Below are 19,158 nucleotides of genomic sequence, written 5' to 3'. Positions count from 1 at the left end.
TTGCTAATATAGTGAGGATGTTTCTGTACCCTATGGTTTTCCAGTCTGTTTGGGCAGGCTTTAAAGCCTGTAATCTATTAAAATATTAAAATTTATGAATTATGAATGGAAGTTCATGACAATAAGATAAAAGAACTCTCTGGTCTTTTTTAACGTGAAGATGCAATCAAGTCTGAAATGCTTCAGTGTAATTTAAAACTGAAATAAGTCCCATTTGCCAAAGAAGTAACAATACCCATGACTTTTGGGAAACGTAATATTTTGCCATGATTGCTAATCTTTGTTTGGCAGCTTATAGCTGTCTCTGACAAAAGTATTCAAGTAGCCTTTCTGCATAATAAGCAGTGCAAAGCCTTCACACTGAAGTGCCAATCAGCTCATTGCTCTGAGGCCTGCATAAATTTAAATAGAAAGCGGATGAATTCTTTATTTTAGATATTTGTGATTTTAATCTAAACTGAAATAATGAACAGTATTGACAGGAAGCTGAACATGAGCCAGCAGTGTGCCCAGGTGGCCAAGAAAGCCAATGGCATCCTGGCCTGTATCTGGAACAGCGTCGCCAGCAGGTCCAAGGAAGTGATTCTGCCCCTGTACTCAGCCCTGGTGAGGCCACAGCTTGAGTACTGTGTCCAGTTCTGGGCCCCCCAGTTCAGGAAGGATATCGAGGTCCTGGAGCAGGTCCAAAGGAGGGCAACCAGGCTGGTGAAGGGACTCGAGCACAGACCCTATGAGGAGAGGCTGAGAGAGCTGGGGCTGTTCAGCCTGGAGAAGAGGAGGCTCAGGGGAGACCTCATTGTTGTCTACAACTACCTGAAAGGAGGGTGTAACCGGGTGGACATTGGTCTCTTTTGCCAGACGACTTTCAACAAGACAAGAGGGCACGGTCTTAAGTTGTGCCAGGGGAAGTTTAGGTTAGATATTAGAAAGAATTTCTTTACGGAGAGAGTGATCAGGCATTGGAATGAGCTGCCCAGGGAAGTAGTGGATTCTCCGTCCCTGGAGATATTTAAAAAGAGACTGGATGTGGCACTCAGTGCCATGGTCTAGCAACTGCAACGGTGGTAAAAGGGTTGGACTCGATGATCTCTGAGGTCCCTTTCAACCCAGCCAATTCTATGATTCTATGATTCTATGATTGTTTTAATACGGTAAAACCATCTCTTAAAATGATTCCTATACATAACAATTACTGGAAAGAGATTTCATTTTTTTTTCTCCTTTTATTCAGGGAGGTAAAACTTATTGCAATATTTTCAGCTGATAGTGTTTTTTTAAAATTTAAGCTTCTTACCCTCACTTGTTTTTGACTGCCAGGAAGATTTTTGAGTGTGAAGAATGAAGAATGACTCTTGATGACACTTCAGATAAAACTTAGCAGCATATATTATTGTTATTGAATTTTTTAAAAATGCCTGTTTCTTTTCTGCTCATACACATCTTCAGTTAATCTTTAATCTATACTCTTCTATCAAATATATAACTTTCAAGTTTCAAGTTACCACCTTTTTAGCAGCAAGACATATGAGTAGGGGGGAGAGTTTCTTTTCCCCCTTATATGATTTGAAGTAAATAAAAAAACTTTTAATGTCACTCACTTGCCCTTTAATTGAAGAATTTAAAACCAAACAGCCAAAAAAACCCCAAACAAACAAAAAAGAGAGGAAGTTTTCTATTTTTTTATTTTAAACATGTTTAGGTTTACTCACTTGTACCTATTATTATATAGGATTAGAGGTAGGTTTTCTCATGCTTTCATATCAATTTCTTCATGCTTACAAGGAACACAATATTTGTCTGAGTAGTTTGGGCAGGATTACCTGTGAAAGCATAGAGGACATGGGTCGTCAACTATGAAGGATCTCATCATGTCTCACTGGGTGTTTTCATTTAACAAACGTGCTTTTTTTTTGGATGTGCTTTTTGTACCTTCAAGTAGCTGACAGTGATTGTGATCTTTTTACCTTTCCTTCCTGTCTCTCCTGCTTGAATGCCATTAGGGAATTCTGCTGATCCACTCACAGACATAGTTTCCTTCTGTTGGTGTAGTCTGCTTTTAGTTTGCCTGCTTTGAGCATTTGAAGTGGTATGTAGATGTGTGCCATGATGTCTGATGACCTGATTATTTCAGTGTCATCAACACTTGTCATTTTGTTATTCCTTATTCATGTAATTTCCTCTACTGCTGTCATTCACATGTTCCTGCTTATACATAATTAATATAATTCTTAAAGATTTTTCTCACAAGTCTCTGGAAACAAATGCGATTTGCTGCTTAGAAAATTGAGCTGTACAAAATGCTGACTTCACTGATCTCAATATAGCTGCTTTTATGCTAACTACTCTGGATTTTGTAATAATATGGAATAATTTGCTATGCAGCTTCTTTATAAGTTTAGAGACAGGTACATACCATGGAGATGTATATGAAAGTAAAGATTAGTGAATTTCAGTGTAGTGTCTGTGATGGCTGGGGACAAAAAAGGATGCCTCCTAAAGTCTTTATTGTTTGCTTTATTTAATGCAGCAGTTTCAAATATGGCTGTCAATGGCCTAAAAGCTGACGCTGATATTATCTTATTTCTTCTAGATTGCACACTGTCGAAGATTGCTGTACAAAAATTCAAAGACTGCCTAGACACTAGCATTTCATTTTATATGAATTTTTTAGTCATAAACAGATCAGTTTATTACTGTGGATAATAACCCACAAAATTATGATATTTTGTCAGCCAAGCTTCATGTAGGGTCACTTATCTTTACAGAAACAGAATGCAAATTGTCATTTTTTAAAATTTTCGTGTTTATTGGCAGGATTCAAATCCATTTCAGTGCTGACAGAGAAAGAATTTGGCAGGAAGCTAGCAGTGAATGTCCATTAGAGGCTTCAGTGCATTGGAAGATGCCTCTTCATCTGTCAAGGGTGGAAGTGGCTAAGGAGCACAAGTCTATTGCAATTGTCATGGCAGAGTGTGTGTAGCAGTCATTAGCTGTGGAAGTTCATCGAATAGCATTTAGCATTACTGCACATAAAGTAGAATGATCACTGCACATTCCTGGAAGCATTATAATTTGTCTGTCCACTAAGGAACAAAGACCAAAGGTTCAATTTCTGTGGGTCAGAGGAGCTGTGGGTCTTTTAGAACCTTTTCCTGTTATTTTAAAATGATGGGAAAACATGCTAGAATGATCTTCAAAGATGCCCAGTGACTGAATACAGGTTAGTCACCATCACTTATGACTTCCAAATAGCAAATAGACAGCAAAAGAATGGTAAGACATGGAAAAGTAGAAACTACTCAATCAGAAACACTGTCCAATATTAAGTGACCCAAAACATTAGAAGCAATTTCAATGACACTGAGAAATGTTCTACATTTTCATCGAGAGGTATTTATCATGTATCTGGCTGTGTAATATCACTGGAGCTATCAAAATGGCATATCTGTCTTTGCCATGACACTAACATCTGCATAAATGGGGAATCAAAACAATTTGAGTTGTTCAGGAAATGTACAAAAATACCACAAATAATAAGGCTAAGTTGTTGTTGAGTTTCAGAGTTTGTGGAAATACCTGTTTTTGTAGGTGTGGTTGAAGGTCTGAGGTGGTACAAAAAAGGAGGTAGTATACTTAATTCAGTCAATGCCACACAATTCCATGCTAGGCTTGTGAATTCTCATCATATTAAAATACTAAAAAAGGAATTTTTTTATTTAGCAGATATAATAATTGTCAAAGAAACCAGAATGAAAAGCCATTATTAATCGCTGTAGAGAAATTTCTTCTTAGTTTTGAATGATCAGAAAATTTCTCTGATGCCATTTGGTTTTAATCAGAGCATAGTCATATCAAAAATGTTAATTAGAATACAGATTTCTATTCAACCTTCTTAGAAGTAGAAATACATCAATAAAAATAGTGGTAAGGGTAACTGAACAGGTTGATGGAAAGAATCATGATCGTTTATTTGAATGATGTGTATTCCTGTCTTGAAAGCATTTTTGCTGAAGGCAACACTTTTAATATATTTAAATTTACCTTCCAAGCACAAAAGAAAACTGTTCTCTGGAGAAAAGGAAGCTGTCTGAAACACATTTAGGTATGATGAAATAAACATAATGGACCTGTTGCAGCGTTTTAGGGTTTCTGATAATGTGCGTTTATTCTGATATACTTGACTTCAGGATGGTGAAAGTATTGATGCCATGATGTCAAGCAACCCAGGCTTTTGATTTCAGTGAATTTATGTTAGTTAAAGATCAGGCTTAGATGGTAACACACTGTAAGTATCTTGAAGTATCTTATCCACTTGATACTGGAAATGGGTAAGAGGTAAACAGACTAGGAAGCTGCATTTTGTTTATATGATGATTATAGTGTCTTTTACTTTAAAAGAAAAAAAGGAACAGGTGTTTCCAATTCCCATAAAATACTTATGCAAATAATGTGAATACTAATTCATAAATTGAAGGAAATTTTTTTTTTTTTTTTTTTTTCAGTTGAGGTAATTTTAATCTTAAAAGCTTCCAACAAACTTGGTTTCACTTTCCAAATTTTATGCACTAGGCAATATCTATTTCTACATTATACAGATGATGTTTTCTAAAAACACTCAAATACTTTTTTAGGAAACATAAAGAGGAGAAGGAGAGCTCATTGATGTGGCTGACCATTAAAATACTGAATCTCTATTTGCTTCTGTCAACATAACAGTATTGGACTGCAAAAGCTCATCATGTGCTTACTCACATATCCCTTCCAGAGTATTGCTAATGGTGCTTTAAAAAAGAAGCAGAATTTTTCTTTCAGAAAATACATTTATGAAACCCTTGAAACCTCATCACTAGTTTGCCCAATGTTGCCTGCACAGAAATTTATATTTATGCTTGTAATAAATCCCATGGTGGTAAATCTGTTTACCAGAAATTTTAATTCTCTGGTACATCATGCACAGGCAGAATTTGTATTTTTTCTGTCTGTAACAGAAGCCAGAGACAAAGAATATTTTTATTTTGTAAGAAGTCTTTACTTGGAAAGAACAGTAATACGTAGAGAAAGGAATAAATTTAGGTTTGTTGTGTTATTTTCCTTTACCTTTTTTAAGAAAAAGTACCAAATAATTCAATAAGTATTCAGAATACTTGGGAAAGCAAGTGGGAAATCTGTCTCACACCTCATTCCAGAGGTGTTTTATGACTGGGAGTTGAAAAATTATTAAGTTCTGTCTGTTGGTCCTCTTCCTATACTTCTCTCCCAAGCTGTCTCAGTACTTTATCTCTTTTATTTTGTAAGCATATAGAGAAAACACTATTTTTGAGAGAGCTAGGTTTTGTTGTCCCTTTTAATTGGATTACACTCCCAAGATGTAACTTCTTAAAACTGCATATCTAGGTGCTTCAAAACAGGTTCTAAGAGTTCTCTTGACTCTTTCCATTCTGTCCTTCCTTTTCACAATCATCAGTGTAATGAAGTCCACTCTATTTCAGTTTCCTGAAAAGGGAGTATTTGGCCATTGAAAGGCTCTCCAGAGTCTGAGTTCTATAATAACAAAGAATCAATGTGAATTCTCTTCATCTGATCTTCTGCTTAAGTTTAAACTACTTGCTTCCAGTGTTTGTACAGATGTTTGGTCGAGGTTTTTTTTCTTCCTTTGTACAGTTATGGGAAACTATTCTATCCTTGATCATTCTATGTTTTATTAGAAAAAATGAGACAAGTTCTTTTGGTCTCCTCTTAGAACAAATGACAGTGTCATTTCAGTATTTGTGAGGTATTTTTTTCTGTTTAAATACTTACAAAATATAGTTTTTAAACTGCTTTTTCAGCCAATAATAAATAATAATAATAATAATAATAATAATAATAATAATAATAATAATAATAAAAAAAACCCCTACCCTTTCCACAACCCAACTGATTTATTTCATCTAAATGTCCAGGAAAAAATATGTGTTTTGGAGGACAAAGACACAGTTTTACTTCAAGTCCTATGAACAGTGGTACAATGAATTCTTGCAAAGATATTTTTTCTAAACGACTGTTGTTTTCAAAGCTTTTTGCAATGGTCAAGGCTTGGCAGAAGAAAATCAAGGCTGAAATGGGGAAATAAGTCATTCTGTGCTCTAAAGCACTGGGTTTGATTTTTCTTTCTCTCTTCACAATACATGTCAATTGTGATAGATTATCAGCTGTATTATGTGATGAAGTTATTTCCTCTGGGAAGGGTTGCTTTTGTACACTTTTTCTATATAATGGGGATTCTGTCTGTGTATGTTTTCCCTTCACTTCTCTTATTGTTCCTTCTTTTTCATAATGAGAAAGTTATTGAGGTTTTGAGATATATTAATGAACAGTTTCTAAAACCAAAACTTAATTTCTTTATTTTTAACCTCTTTAGATGGTTGGACTTTTAGTTTGTAATACTGCTGCTGTGCATGCAGTTTGTATCCATGCAGCAAACTGAGTTTTTCTTGACAGTCCTGAGATTTTTTATACCTGTCATTTTATAATGTATCCCCATCTATTAAAACCCTTCATTGGGCAGATTGTCAGAACAGACGGGGTCACAGTTTGATCAGACCTTTACTTTGAAAGCTGAATAACTGAGGTACAGCAACCCCTTTTCCTCAGTATGTGATTCCCAGTACTCAAACCTGTTTCCAAGCTATATTTATACACACACATATATATAATTTATTTTTTTTCTTTGAAATATACTGTGAGAAGGAACCTAGACAAAGTCCGGATTTTAGCATTTTGAAGCACATACCTTGTGGTTCACCCTTGAAAGGTTCCTGGCATTGCTGAAAACACAAAATTGTATTGTTGTGCAAGACAGGTGAAAATTTATCATTATCTCTCTTCCTGACTTCCAAGTCAAATGCTAAATGAGTGAAAGAAAAGGCTTGATTGACTGGCAATTCTGCTAATATATTTATTTTGTCCTGGTTTTCCACTGAAGTAGTGTGGAGTGTAGTAAAATCTTTTATTCTGGTTGTTAAAGTAAAGCAATCTTAAATTTTCAAAGAATCACTAAATGTGGGATCATAATGTTCTAGACCTTGTGTCACAAAATTACACAAACTGGCATATGGGGATAAAATAAAATAAAAAAAAGAAACAGAACAAAAAATGACAACCAAACTGAAAAGAAACTCAAAAAAACCCACATCTTTGTCTTTCTTTCCTTAAAGTGCAAATTATGGGTAAATGTAATTTTCATCTCTTCTCCCCTGTTTGACTGCAAAAATGGGGGAAAGTAAAATAATAGTAAATAAAGTAAAATGTAAGTAAATAATACTCCATCTCTTCCTCCATTTTTTATTGCTGTCTTTGTAGCACACTGGCTCCAAAATAAGTTTAAGAAAAAGAGTATAAATGCATCCCAATGGCTCTTATAATTCTGTTCAGCTTTCTTCTTACACCTGCTTCTTCTGGATGTTGGGTTTTTTTTGTTTGTTCTGGAGAGAATGAGCAGAATGTCAACAAACTGCGTGAAACCTCATTTAGAGAGCTGCTCTATGAGGAAAAAACTGTGAACACTCCATGCTGATAGCTTCAAAATCTGAAGCACAAACTGCATAACAGAGATAAAAATTTATCAAGCTGAGGTATAAGAAAAATACATTTGGATCTGTCTCTGGTTATAGGTATTATGCCTGAAGACCATTGTCATGCAACTGTAAGGTTTCCAATGCATTCTTTTTTGATAATATGATTTTTCTCTCTCTTTGCCACTTACAGAACATTTTTCTATTTGATTGTCAGAAACTTCAACTTCTGAGTGCTCTAATCCCAACAATTGATGATTTGCTCATCTCTCATACCAGTTTTGGAAATCCAGCTTCCTGTGGGCCCCTTAATTAAATTTACCTTTTTTGCGGTTCTCCCTGTGGCTTGAACTCTCAGCGATGCATACACACTCTTTATATTCATCATTTTTTGACATTCAAGGAACAGAGCAAAGAGAATATCTTACAGTTTTTTCCTGAGCAGGAAAGAAGAGCAGAGCCCAAAAGCCAGATGCATGTGGAAAATCTTATGAAACAGAGGCTACAGTAGCAGCAAGTTTTGTAAACAATATTGTGAGTTTTCCCTGAATACCACTTTGCTAACTCAGCTATTTCCACCAACCTCATGAGACTCCAAAATGCGTGATCCCATCTCCTCTGCTCTCTGTTTTATTTTGATAAGATCAAGACCACAAGATTGTGATATGAATGAATAAATTTACATCTTTCCTGCAAACAAGGATGAAAAAAGACTATGAGGGGAAAGCAGAATCCTCTGCGGAATGTCTAAGGATATTGCCATGAAAAATATGAACACGGTTACCAGCTTTCTTTTTTTTTTTTTTTTTTCCTCTGTCTGAACAGAGATGCTTTTGTATAGATGAATTTTATTTTTTTGGTTGCAGGTTTTTTTGTGTGTAGATGTGATTTCCCAGGTGCCAGTATTGTCTTTTTTTCTATACAGACAGAAGCTTTGAGCCTTCTCTGAATAGAATAGAGTTGTTGATAGAGTTAGCAGTGCTTGTTTTTCAAGTCTAGAAATTACATCTAAACCAGCATATTTTGTTGTTGAAAAATTTTGTTTCCAGAAAAGGTAATGAGTCTTAACACTTATTTCAGCACAGTAATAAGTATTTTTGAACAAGCTGAAACAGTTTAATTTAAAAAAATGTGATAAGTAGTTAACATGAAAAAGTCAAATTTTGATTTACAGTTTATGTGTAATAGACTATACTTCATCCGATGAATTTCTGAATAGCTTAGAGTTCAATTATCAATCTTAACTAAGCAGAATAACTGCTTTAGTGACTTTCCACATGGCAATTTTTGTTAATTTACAGATACACATGCTGTAGGGCTAAGCCTTTACACATGAGGTATTGTAACTCATAATGATGCATGCAATACAGGGCTGTGTTCATTTCAGTCCCAAGAAATAAGTAACAGATTGATAGTTTAGAACTGGAGGGGAAACAATCTTGTTTTCATAGACAAATCAACTCATCCATGCCTTCATACCATTAAAATCCCTCATTATTTAAAATTATAGCTATGTTTCCATCTCACTCTCTTACAGAAGGGAAGTGCCATACCTGGTATGAATGCATAGCCTTTTCTTTGTGTCTAACTACCATAAGGAAATAGGTAAAGAAAATGTATGGTGAAAGGAGGAGGGCCCCTTCCCCTCCTTTATTCCCTGTTAGTGGTTTAGACCAGATTGTTGGATGTATGTTTCTTAAAACTGTGGCAGGATAATTTTAGCAAAGAAGCTGCCCCCTTGAGTCAAGGGGGAAGGTAAGAGATATAGTTGCTGGTTACTTAGGAATCTACCTGTCCATAAGATCAAGTTCTTGTAGGCAGGCATGCTGACTGAAATACAGCTATCATTATTTTACAAGTGTACAGCCTCAGGAAAGCAAGCAGTCTTTTTGTGGTTGGGAGGACAGTACATCAATCATCTTTTGTTTTACTTGTCAGCTCTAAAATGTTGTTTCAGCACTGCACAAACTGAAATCTAAAGGCAGGAGTAAAATATCTGTTAAGAATCAGAAATTTAAAGAGAAGCGATTTGGACATCTTGTTTTTCAGTAGGAGTGAGGTCACTGTTCTGTGTATCACTTTGTTATTCAGTAACAAAAACCCCAAAATGAATCTTCTATTCTAAATCCAGAGGCAGTGCAGAGTAGCACTTAATATAATTGGTTGAATATTTTGTATTTCTTTTATTCAAGGGTACAAGATGCCTCCTTTTCTCATGTCTTCTTTCCCTGCCAGAAGCACTGCATCTCATTGACTGCTGGAGAGAGATGAGGGCTGGCACCTCTTTATTGTAGGGAAGGGAGGGAGATACAAAGTGGAACCGGATGAGAGAGAGAGGTTAATTTGCTGGAGAAGCTGTGTCCATGGTTTTGGCTGCTGTTCTGGGATGGCAAATCTCTGCCTCCACTGACATAGCCCAGTCTGGCAGTCCTTGTCCTTAATGTCTGCCTCTTTCCCCTGCAGTCACTGCCTTGCTCTCTGTCATCTGGAATCATAGCAGATTTGTTCTTGGCTTTTAGGGTATCAGAGAAGTAAATTCTTACAAGGTTTATTTCTTTGGAAAAATCCTGACAAAAAATAGTTGCTGGTATGCTTTATTTAACTGAGTAGAGTCTCAGTGATGAGAACAATGGAGGTTGTCTTCAACAATGCTAAAGCTGAGGGAGATACTTGAATTCTGTTTCATGCATTTTCTTGTTGTCTCAACTGAAAAAAAATGTATACTCTTTGGTATACAGATGTATGAGACCACTTATCTTCTAAATAAATAACTATTTTACTGTCTTACCACCAACATGAGTAGCACGACATTTGCTTAAATTGAGTACATACTGTGCGGTACTGAACGCTGTAGAATAAAGTTATGCTGTAAATGGTGTCTTAGCTTTCAGTGACACCACTGCAAAATAAGTGAATGTATTCAGAATGAGCAGAATCCATTTGTAAGACAAGAAGAAAGGACAGAATATGATAGAGGCTTTTATTAAACCACACTAGATCAGGAGTGAAGTTAAGGGTAGATCTTAGTATGGACAGTTAAGCAATGGTTGGGTGTAGAGGAGATGTGGCCAGGCTTTTGTCAGAAGTTAGAGAAGAAAACAAGCAACAATGGCCACAAGCTGGTTGTACTGGATCTTGCTGACATGGAGTTAACTTTGCCCACAGAAGCCCTGAGAATGCAAAGCTTTATACTGCTAGCCAGAAAGCTGTTGATAACACCCCTGTGTTTTGGCTGCTGCTGAGCAGTACTCACACAACATCACAGATATCTCTCCAACTCTCCTTCCTGGCAACCCTGAAGGCCAGCAGGCTGGGGGTAGAAGAGTTGTTGGAAGGGGACATAGCCAGGAGAGATAACCAAAACTTACTAAAAGGGTATTCTATACCACATGAGATCGAGCTCAACAATGAATGGTAAGAAAGAAGTAGGAGGGGGATATTTTTTATTAAGGTGTTTGTCTTTTGAAGGAAACACATACCAAGACCCTGCTTCCCAGACAGTAGATGAATATCACCTGCTGATGGAAAGTAGTTAGAAATCCTTCTGGTTTTCTTTGCTTCCACATGTAGCCTTTCTTTTCTTTATTCAATTGCCTTTATCTTGACCCTGAGGTTTTAAATCTTATTTTCTCTCCCTGTTCCTCTGAAGAAGGGAATTGAGAGTGGCTTGGTGGGCACCTGGCCAAGGTCAACTGCTCTCAATACTTTTGTACTTTTTGACACTCATTTTGGGGCATGAGGAAATAAATAAAAGGACGGCAGTTGTAGTGGAAAAATCATGGAATGAACATTACTAAAGAGCAGGACATCTGTGGGACATTTGTTGTAACTGTGGTAAAAGGATGAGGGGTAGAGTGTGTGTAAAAGCTGAATAACTTTGTAAATAGTCCATCTTTGCTAGTGTTATAATATTTTGATTTTGGTGTGGGAAATTTTTTATTTGATTTAAGTGAAATTTTTAAAGATTGGATGTTTGTATGCTGAATGAGTATTTTAATGATAATTCTTTAATATGGGATTCACTGAAGGGAGTGGTGGACTGTATTTGTTTTACATGGCAAAATGTTGGTAGCAGGGGTCCACAGAGCTGGGTTATGTGAGAAAACACCAGGATCTGCCCTGATGTTAGACAGAGCCAGCTCCTGCTAGATCCAAGATGGACACATAACAGGCCAAAGTTGAGCCAATCAATCAGTGATGCTTATGGTGTGTCTCTGATAACATATTAAAGATGGGGTAAAAACTGATGTACAACAGCAGCTGGGAGACAGAAATGATAGAATGAGAAAAATTTGCGGATAGAGGAGGCATCAGAATTGAAATTCCCCTGCTGCCCTTGATAAAGACCATGGTGATGCAGGTTGGTTCTCTGCATCTTACTGAAGACCATGATGGATCAGCTGTGCACCTTACAGCCCATACAAGAGCTGCTGGAGCAGGTGGTTGCGCCCTGGAGGAAGTAGCAGCCTATGGAGAACCTGTGATAGAACAAGCTCTTGGCAGGATATGCAGCCTGTGCAGAGGAGCTGATACAGGAGCAGGTTTTCTGGTGGAAATTTTGACCCCATTGGTAGCCTACACTAGAGTTGATTTCTGAAGAGTTACACCCCATGGAAAGGGCCCGTGCTGGAGCAGTTCTTGAAGAATTGTAGCATTTGAAGAACTCAAGCTGAATAACTGTGAAGGACTCTGTGCAATGAGAGGCTGCCCATGTTGGAGCAGGGGAAGAGTGTAAGGAGGAAAAACAAAAAAAAAAAGTAGCAAAGATGAGGTGTTATGAACTGACCACAATCCTATTTTTTGCCCTCCTGCACCTCTCAGCAGGAGAGAAGTTAGAAGAAATGGGAATGAAGCTAAACCCAGGAAGAAGGGATGGGTGCGGGATAGGTTTTTCTAGGTTGTTTTTTTTTTCCATTTCTTATTAGCCTCTTCTGTTTCATTTGCAATAAATAAATTTCTTCAAACTGAGTCTGCTTTGATTGTGACAGTAATTGCTAAGACATCTACCTGTCCCTGAGGTTTTTCCTCCTTCTGTCCTGCTGAGGAAGGGAAATGAGAGAGTTTCTGTGTGCACCTGACAATAAGCCAAGGCCTATCTGCCACACTGGAACATGGAAGGTTCCAACCAACTACAAGAAAAACAATTCCCTATGAATTTGTGTCAAACACAGGCATAGGCTGCCTTGAGTTTTTAATGTCTGTCCACGGAAATAGTCAAAGGTCAGCTGAACTGTCATTGAGAGGAAAGTTAAACCCTGATCTCTGGTTGTATCTTCCAGCCTTCATGATTCTGTGGTAGACTCTTGTGTGCCAAATGGACCAGATAACACTGCACTTAGCAGTATGTTTTCTTCAGTTTTTCTGTGGATTATGTTAAAAACTATATACTTAATACGTGAGCAGAGTGAAAGTCCTCTAATTTTATCTGAAAAACTGATCTAGTAGGCTTTTCAGAGAAAACTTTGAAAAATTTTTTTAGGAAATTGTTGAGGGAACGTTGAAAATGTGCTGAGAAGTGAAGCAGTAGTTCATCTATCAATCATCCATGAATACTCAGTCTTGCAGAGATCCGGTTTTGTTTATGGGAAATGAAATTCAAAGCTATCTAATGATTCAGGAAGAAAAACAGGAAAATAAGAACTTTACTTATTAAATGTGCGTTTACTTTTCTTGCAAGTAACGTTTAAGATAACACATTTCTGCCTCTTTTTTTCAGGTTATATTGAAACTGAACCTGAAAGACTTCATGGAGCAGCACAGTTGCCTAAAATATGGCATAAAAGATGTCATTGTGAAGTTTGACAATAACATGAGCTATTTTTAATATAATTAAAGCTTTCTGACTGAGTCATCTTAAAAGCAAAATTCAATTATATAGCTATTTCCATCTTTAGAAGGAAGCTAACACAGAATTAAGGAACGAAATGTATAATGTTAATAAGTATAAAATTATATGCTAACTTGTGACTGATAATGCTTTTGTAAGGGTCTTCGGTTTATTACTTTCTACTTAATATTAAATATTCAAAAAGGTAATATCAGAGTGTTAAAGAAGAACACAGTCTTCCTATAATGTAATTATTATTACATTTTTGAGTATTCTTATCAAAAGTTATTGCTTGTTGATACATTGGGTTTTCACAGTTATTTAGACCACTGGGATTAGGATTATAGTAGATCTTGGAAAGAAACTGAAAATGTTTTCCTTCTTATGGAATCTATATGCTTAAGAGAATTTTGTCAGGTTTTTTCCTCATATTGAGTTGTCCATTTCCTTAAGGATTTCATCAGTTGAACAGACAAGTAACTTCACTACGCTGAGCAAACCACAGTTCGTGTAAGATTAATTGCTTATTTGCTGACACTAATCCAATGTCCATTGAAGTCAATAAAAGCATATATGCTGGAAAAAGGTAATGTTGTTAAGAGAAGGACAACAATATATTTAAAGGAAAAGGGTAAGAATTTAATCATTCCTCATGCCTTAGAAAATATGAAGATATACATGTTGACATGTTTTTTTTCTTTCTTTGTTTTGTTTTATGACTATATCCTTCTCTCCTTTAAAATTCTTTTTGAATCAGTTGTAGGTTTAATTTTTGGTGTACACAGAATTACAAACACTGGGAAGACTTGGTTTTATTTGAGAATATTACATATTGGTACAACACAAATATTTAAGTAATAATAAGCCTCATCTCCTCCATGATTGAAAAAAAAAACAGCTTTGGTAATTTTAAAAAAAAATCACTTTGAGTATCTTTGCTATTCATTAAAATGAGTAAATGAAATAATATTATTTTTTGCATTGTCATAATCTCTCACCAAGTTATTTTAGCAATGGTGCATCATTTTCTAAGCTTAATATAGGTTCAAAAAACTGAATTTGTTCTCACTCTACTACATCTATTGAAAGAACTAATTATGGTTAAATAAGGTCTTAATGAATCAAAAGAATTTTCTTCTTTGTCTTTTCTGGTTTGATTTGTCAAGTCAAGCCATATTTTAGTTCTGTCTTATGTCTTGTTGCATTGGGATAAGATGACATGACATGATTGGTTTAAAACAAAATGACATGTCATGAAGTGAAACTTTTCATGTGAACACCATTTTTTTAAAAAATCATGTTTTCAGTAAAGAAATCATGGAGAAGTTTTTTCCCATAACATGTATTTTTTTAAAATTATATCAGCCTTAGTGTAGATATCTTCTTGAGGTTTTCATATAATGTTGAGATAACTGTTGTTCTGAGGTCAAGAAAGCCCATTTGAGTGAGCTTGGCTGGAATGGAAAGCTCAAAGTAATGCATCCAAGGCCTTCAGGGGCAGTACTTTGCTCTTCTGAGAGAAAAAGTGCATTTTTATTATTGAGCAGAAGGAGAAATAGTGATCACATTATTAACTAAAGAATACTCACCAGAGAAAGGAGTCCTGCTTTCTGAATAGGATAGCATATTAATAGCTGAGTTTGCAAGGGCAGAGTGGACACACACCGTCTTCCACAGAGCGACAGTCATCTTGTCTACTGCAGTCTCTGGAGTCTTTCTGACTGCCAAATTATTTTTGAGAGACAAGCCTAATGCAGAGCAGAAAACTGAACAGAGAATGTTGACTATTTGGGAATGAGGACAACCTATGAAATACTGGGAACATGCCCCAAAAGGATGTGTTTCTTCTTACTAGCATTAAATTGATCCTGCAAGGATTTTCATTTCACAGCGAAAGAGTAAAGTATAGCTGCTAGAAGAAAATATTCTTCACATTTATGGAGTCTCTAATACAGAAACAAAAGTTATGCTGGGGTGTTTTGGTTTTGCTTTGCTTGTTTTCAAATAAAAATAACTTGAACTGATGGCTTTATGTTGCAACGCCCATTTGAGTTCTGAATGAAAATTTAATAAAATTAAGAATTAATACTCCTGAATAAAAAAAGCACAATACTTTGCAAAAGGTTTGTTTTTTATTTCTCTAAAGTAGTCTGTGTTAAGAAGCTTTTTTGTTTGTTTGTTTGGGTTTTTTTGGTTTTTTTTTTGGGGGGGGGGCGGGGGGGGGGCGAGGGGGTTGGAAATCTCCAATATTGTGAACTCTAAATGTTTCCAGGTATATTATAAGAAAATATTCTAAAATCTAAGGGATTTCAATATATGCTTTTTATCAAATTATTTTCTGAGCAGGCCTGCCAGTTACATTATTCTTCAGGCAGATTAATTTATGGATTTCTTGAAATGCTTAACTGCTGCATAGCAATTACCAAAGATGCTATTGGCAGTATAGACCACCCTTTTCCACAGTTACCAATTTCACAGCCAGTTAAATAGTGTTGAATCTAGATTCTGGTGTTTAGGTGTTTTGTTGATTTACTTTATTTTTTTTTTTAATAATTTCTCAAGGCTATACTAAGTATATCCAGTTCAGGTTAAAAGTTCAATTTTTTAAATCAGAGAATCACAAAATCATTCTGGTTGTAAAAGACTCCAGAATGGACATATAAATAGAATGGACTCCAGAGCAGATTTCTATTGGAAACCATATGCAGTGCCCTGAGAGTGTAATGTTCTATAATCTTGCCTGTTTTGCTTTGAAATTTTTCCATTTGTTTCTTGTTCATTTATTTAGACAGTTTCTTTTTTGAGGTGTTTGGGTGTGGAAGGCATAAATATGTATCCAGTTAACTTGGACATATGCTTAGATAAAAAAGAAAACAACTGGTTTGGCATTACTGACCTTGACAAATCTATGCTATTATCTTATTTTCTAGGTACTAATAAAATGTTTAATAATTTATGTCATCATCTTTTCATTTACTGACAATAGTATGATTAATGTTTCCTTACTCATCCCTGTCTTTTGCATTCTAGTAAAAGGTAAGTTAAAATATTAGATGTTCTTCAATCACCCTGAACTTCTGATGCATATTTCAAGACAACTATTAAATGTCCAGAGAGAAAAGGGGAAGAGATTAAGTAGTGTTTAAATACTTAAAGATGTTCCCAAAGATCCACTGGATTTCTCATGAGTATCCTTAAGAAAACAGCCAAAAGAATTTTGTAACAATGTTCGAAATCTCAGTTAAATCGGCTTCTCTCTGGAAAGCAGTAGGAATAACAAAAACAAAATAAAATTAAATAAGATGAAACAAAACAAAACAAAACAACATAAATAAAATAAACCACATTTAAGTGTATTGTCTATTGCTTGCTTTTTATTTTTGTCAATACTTTAACAGAAGATCCTAATTTTCTTCTGTGATTCTTGTTTAATTATTCATAAAATGTTTTCATGTTGCTTTGTATTTCTTGATAATTAGAACTTGTTTTGTGTTTTGTCTTGCTGAGTTTATTCAGTGTTTGTACCATCTCTTTAAACTCATGTTCAATCACATCTTTATTCCTGATTTTCTTGTTTGTTATCTTTTCGATTATTTAGCACCTTTCTTGCAGCCCTACTCTTGTCTTCTTGTTGCTTTTCCTACATGTTGGGATAGCTTCCTTTACTGCTCAGTTTTCCAGTAACCCCCAATTCTTCTGTATTTCTTCTTTTCTTAGGTTTTATGCTCAAGAAACATTCTTGCTCAAGAAACTATCTCTTGCCTTAATATAGAGAGGTGTGGGGCTTTTTGAAGTCCATTATTTTTGAGATATTAATTAGCTTTGGAATAGTCCCTTGCACATGAATACTTTTGTTCTGAGATTGTGGTATTTCTACTATGACTTTTTTGCAGTCTAACAATTGTTAATATGTATATGTGTGTATATATATATATATATATATATAAATATATATATACTTCCTTCTGAGAAAAGCATATTGCAGAAAAAAATATTACAATTTGACTCTGGAAATGGAAGGCATTCCAACACACACAAATACCCCCATTATAATATAGCATATTGTGAGCCTAATAATATTTTTTTTTTCCTTGTCTGTGTATTTCAATGAACTAATGCTGAGAAAGTCAGGAACATTTTCATTGTACACCCTTTCATTGCTACAGAAAAATTTCCTTTCAGAAATTCATTGCTTTTATTTAAGCTTTCTGTCTATTCCTAGCCATAGGCTAGCTACTTTGAAGTTTTATCAAAAGTACATTTCAAAGAGTATTTTCAAGTATGCATTATTAAATGGATGACTAAATGGCTTTAGTTTACAGTGACTCCTGCTGGGAGGCAGAAAGCTGTCAGCAATACTCTAAAGAAATATTCCAATTGTGTGAGGTGAAGACAGTCTCCTGACATGTGAATCATCTTGTCTGTCACTGAAGACAAAGTATCTAATAATCAGCTGAAAGTGAATTTAATGTTTTATATCAATATGGAACAATACAATACCCACAGTAAACAGTTCAGATGAAAATGGCACTATTTCAATAAATTATAAAACAAGGGTTGGGTTTTTTTGTTTGTTTCTTTCTTTGTTTTTTTTGTTCTAAGTGTCAAATTACAACTTTAGTTTCCTGGTTAAATGTGGTCATAGAGAGGACATAGCTGATGATTCATGGACCCAAGGTAGTGCTGTTTAGCACCCTCTCCACTCCATATTGCAGGTAAGCTCTTTAACCATTGTACAAGCCAATACTTACTCCAAATGCAGTGTATTTTCTGGCACCAAAACCTTTATTTTCAACTCTCATCACTAAAAGCTACCTGACTTTTTATTCATGCTTATCTAAATTGTGAAACTTTTTCCCAAGAATATCTCTGAAAATGTGATTCAAACTGCTCAAAGTTTTTTTCAGAATAATTCTGTGGAAAGACACCATTCAGTATAGTAGTAAAAATAAGAAATATAAAAGGAGCAATAATCCTAATGTTTCATATTTAGCCTGATAGATAAATAGAGACATTTAAGTGAGATTTTAATAAGTACAGAAGATGAAGTATTTTTTTCATAAATGAAGTTTCTTACACTTATCTCTATAACATCAATTGTTACAGACAGGATAGTATTAAGGGCAGATTATAGATCTGAAAGGAATGTGTTCTTACAAAGAATTACAAATTGTGAGTTTTTGAGCTATGTGATTTGCCTAAAACAATCTTTAATGCATCTGAAATCCACCACAATTATGTGGTGTAAGTCTGCTGAACTCAATGCTGCTTTAGCAGGGGTTTTGGACTAGATGATCTCTAGAGCTTGCTTCCAATGCCAGAGGTTGTGTGATAGTTTTGCCATTTTTAAAATCTAAGCCTAATGTCACAACCACAGTCTGATATTAGTAAATAAGGCTTGCATAGTTTTAGGTCCTCTTTTGGGAACACTTTTTTTATGAAATTTCTTCTTAGCACCTGCTGTGCAGCATTAATATGGTACTTTAAAATCAGTAAGTAAGCAAGTATTGAATATACAAACTGCAGTATGAGAATAGAGAAAATCTGGTGATTATGTGGATGACAAGTGAACTGGCAATTTTGAGATGAAAAGATTCACTATCATAGAAGATGCGTGATATAGTGTTAAGAAAAATTCCATTTAACTCAGAGAAAAAACTTATCATATTTTGAGAACAGTTAATCTATTTCCATGAAGACGGCTGTCCACAAGAAATAAGAAAAGGGCTTTGTGAGACTGTAGTTATAATCTCAGTATAAAATGTCATGCAAGTATGT

Source organism: Calypte anna, chromosome 1 (genome assembly GCF_003957555.1).
Source record: "Calypte anna isolate BGI_N300 chromosome 1, bCalAnn1_v1.p, whole genome shotgun sequence".
In the NCBI taxonomy this organism is placed as follows: domain Eukaryota; kingdom Metazoa; phylum Chordata; class Aves; order Apodiformes; family Trochilidae; genus Calypte; species Calypte anna.
The sequence above is the reverse complement of the archived record's forward strand: the minus strand, read 5'-3'. Positions refer to the sequence as shown.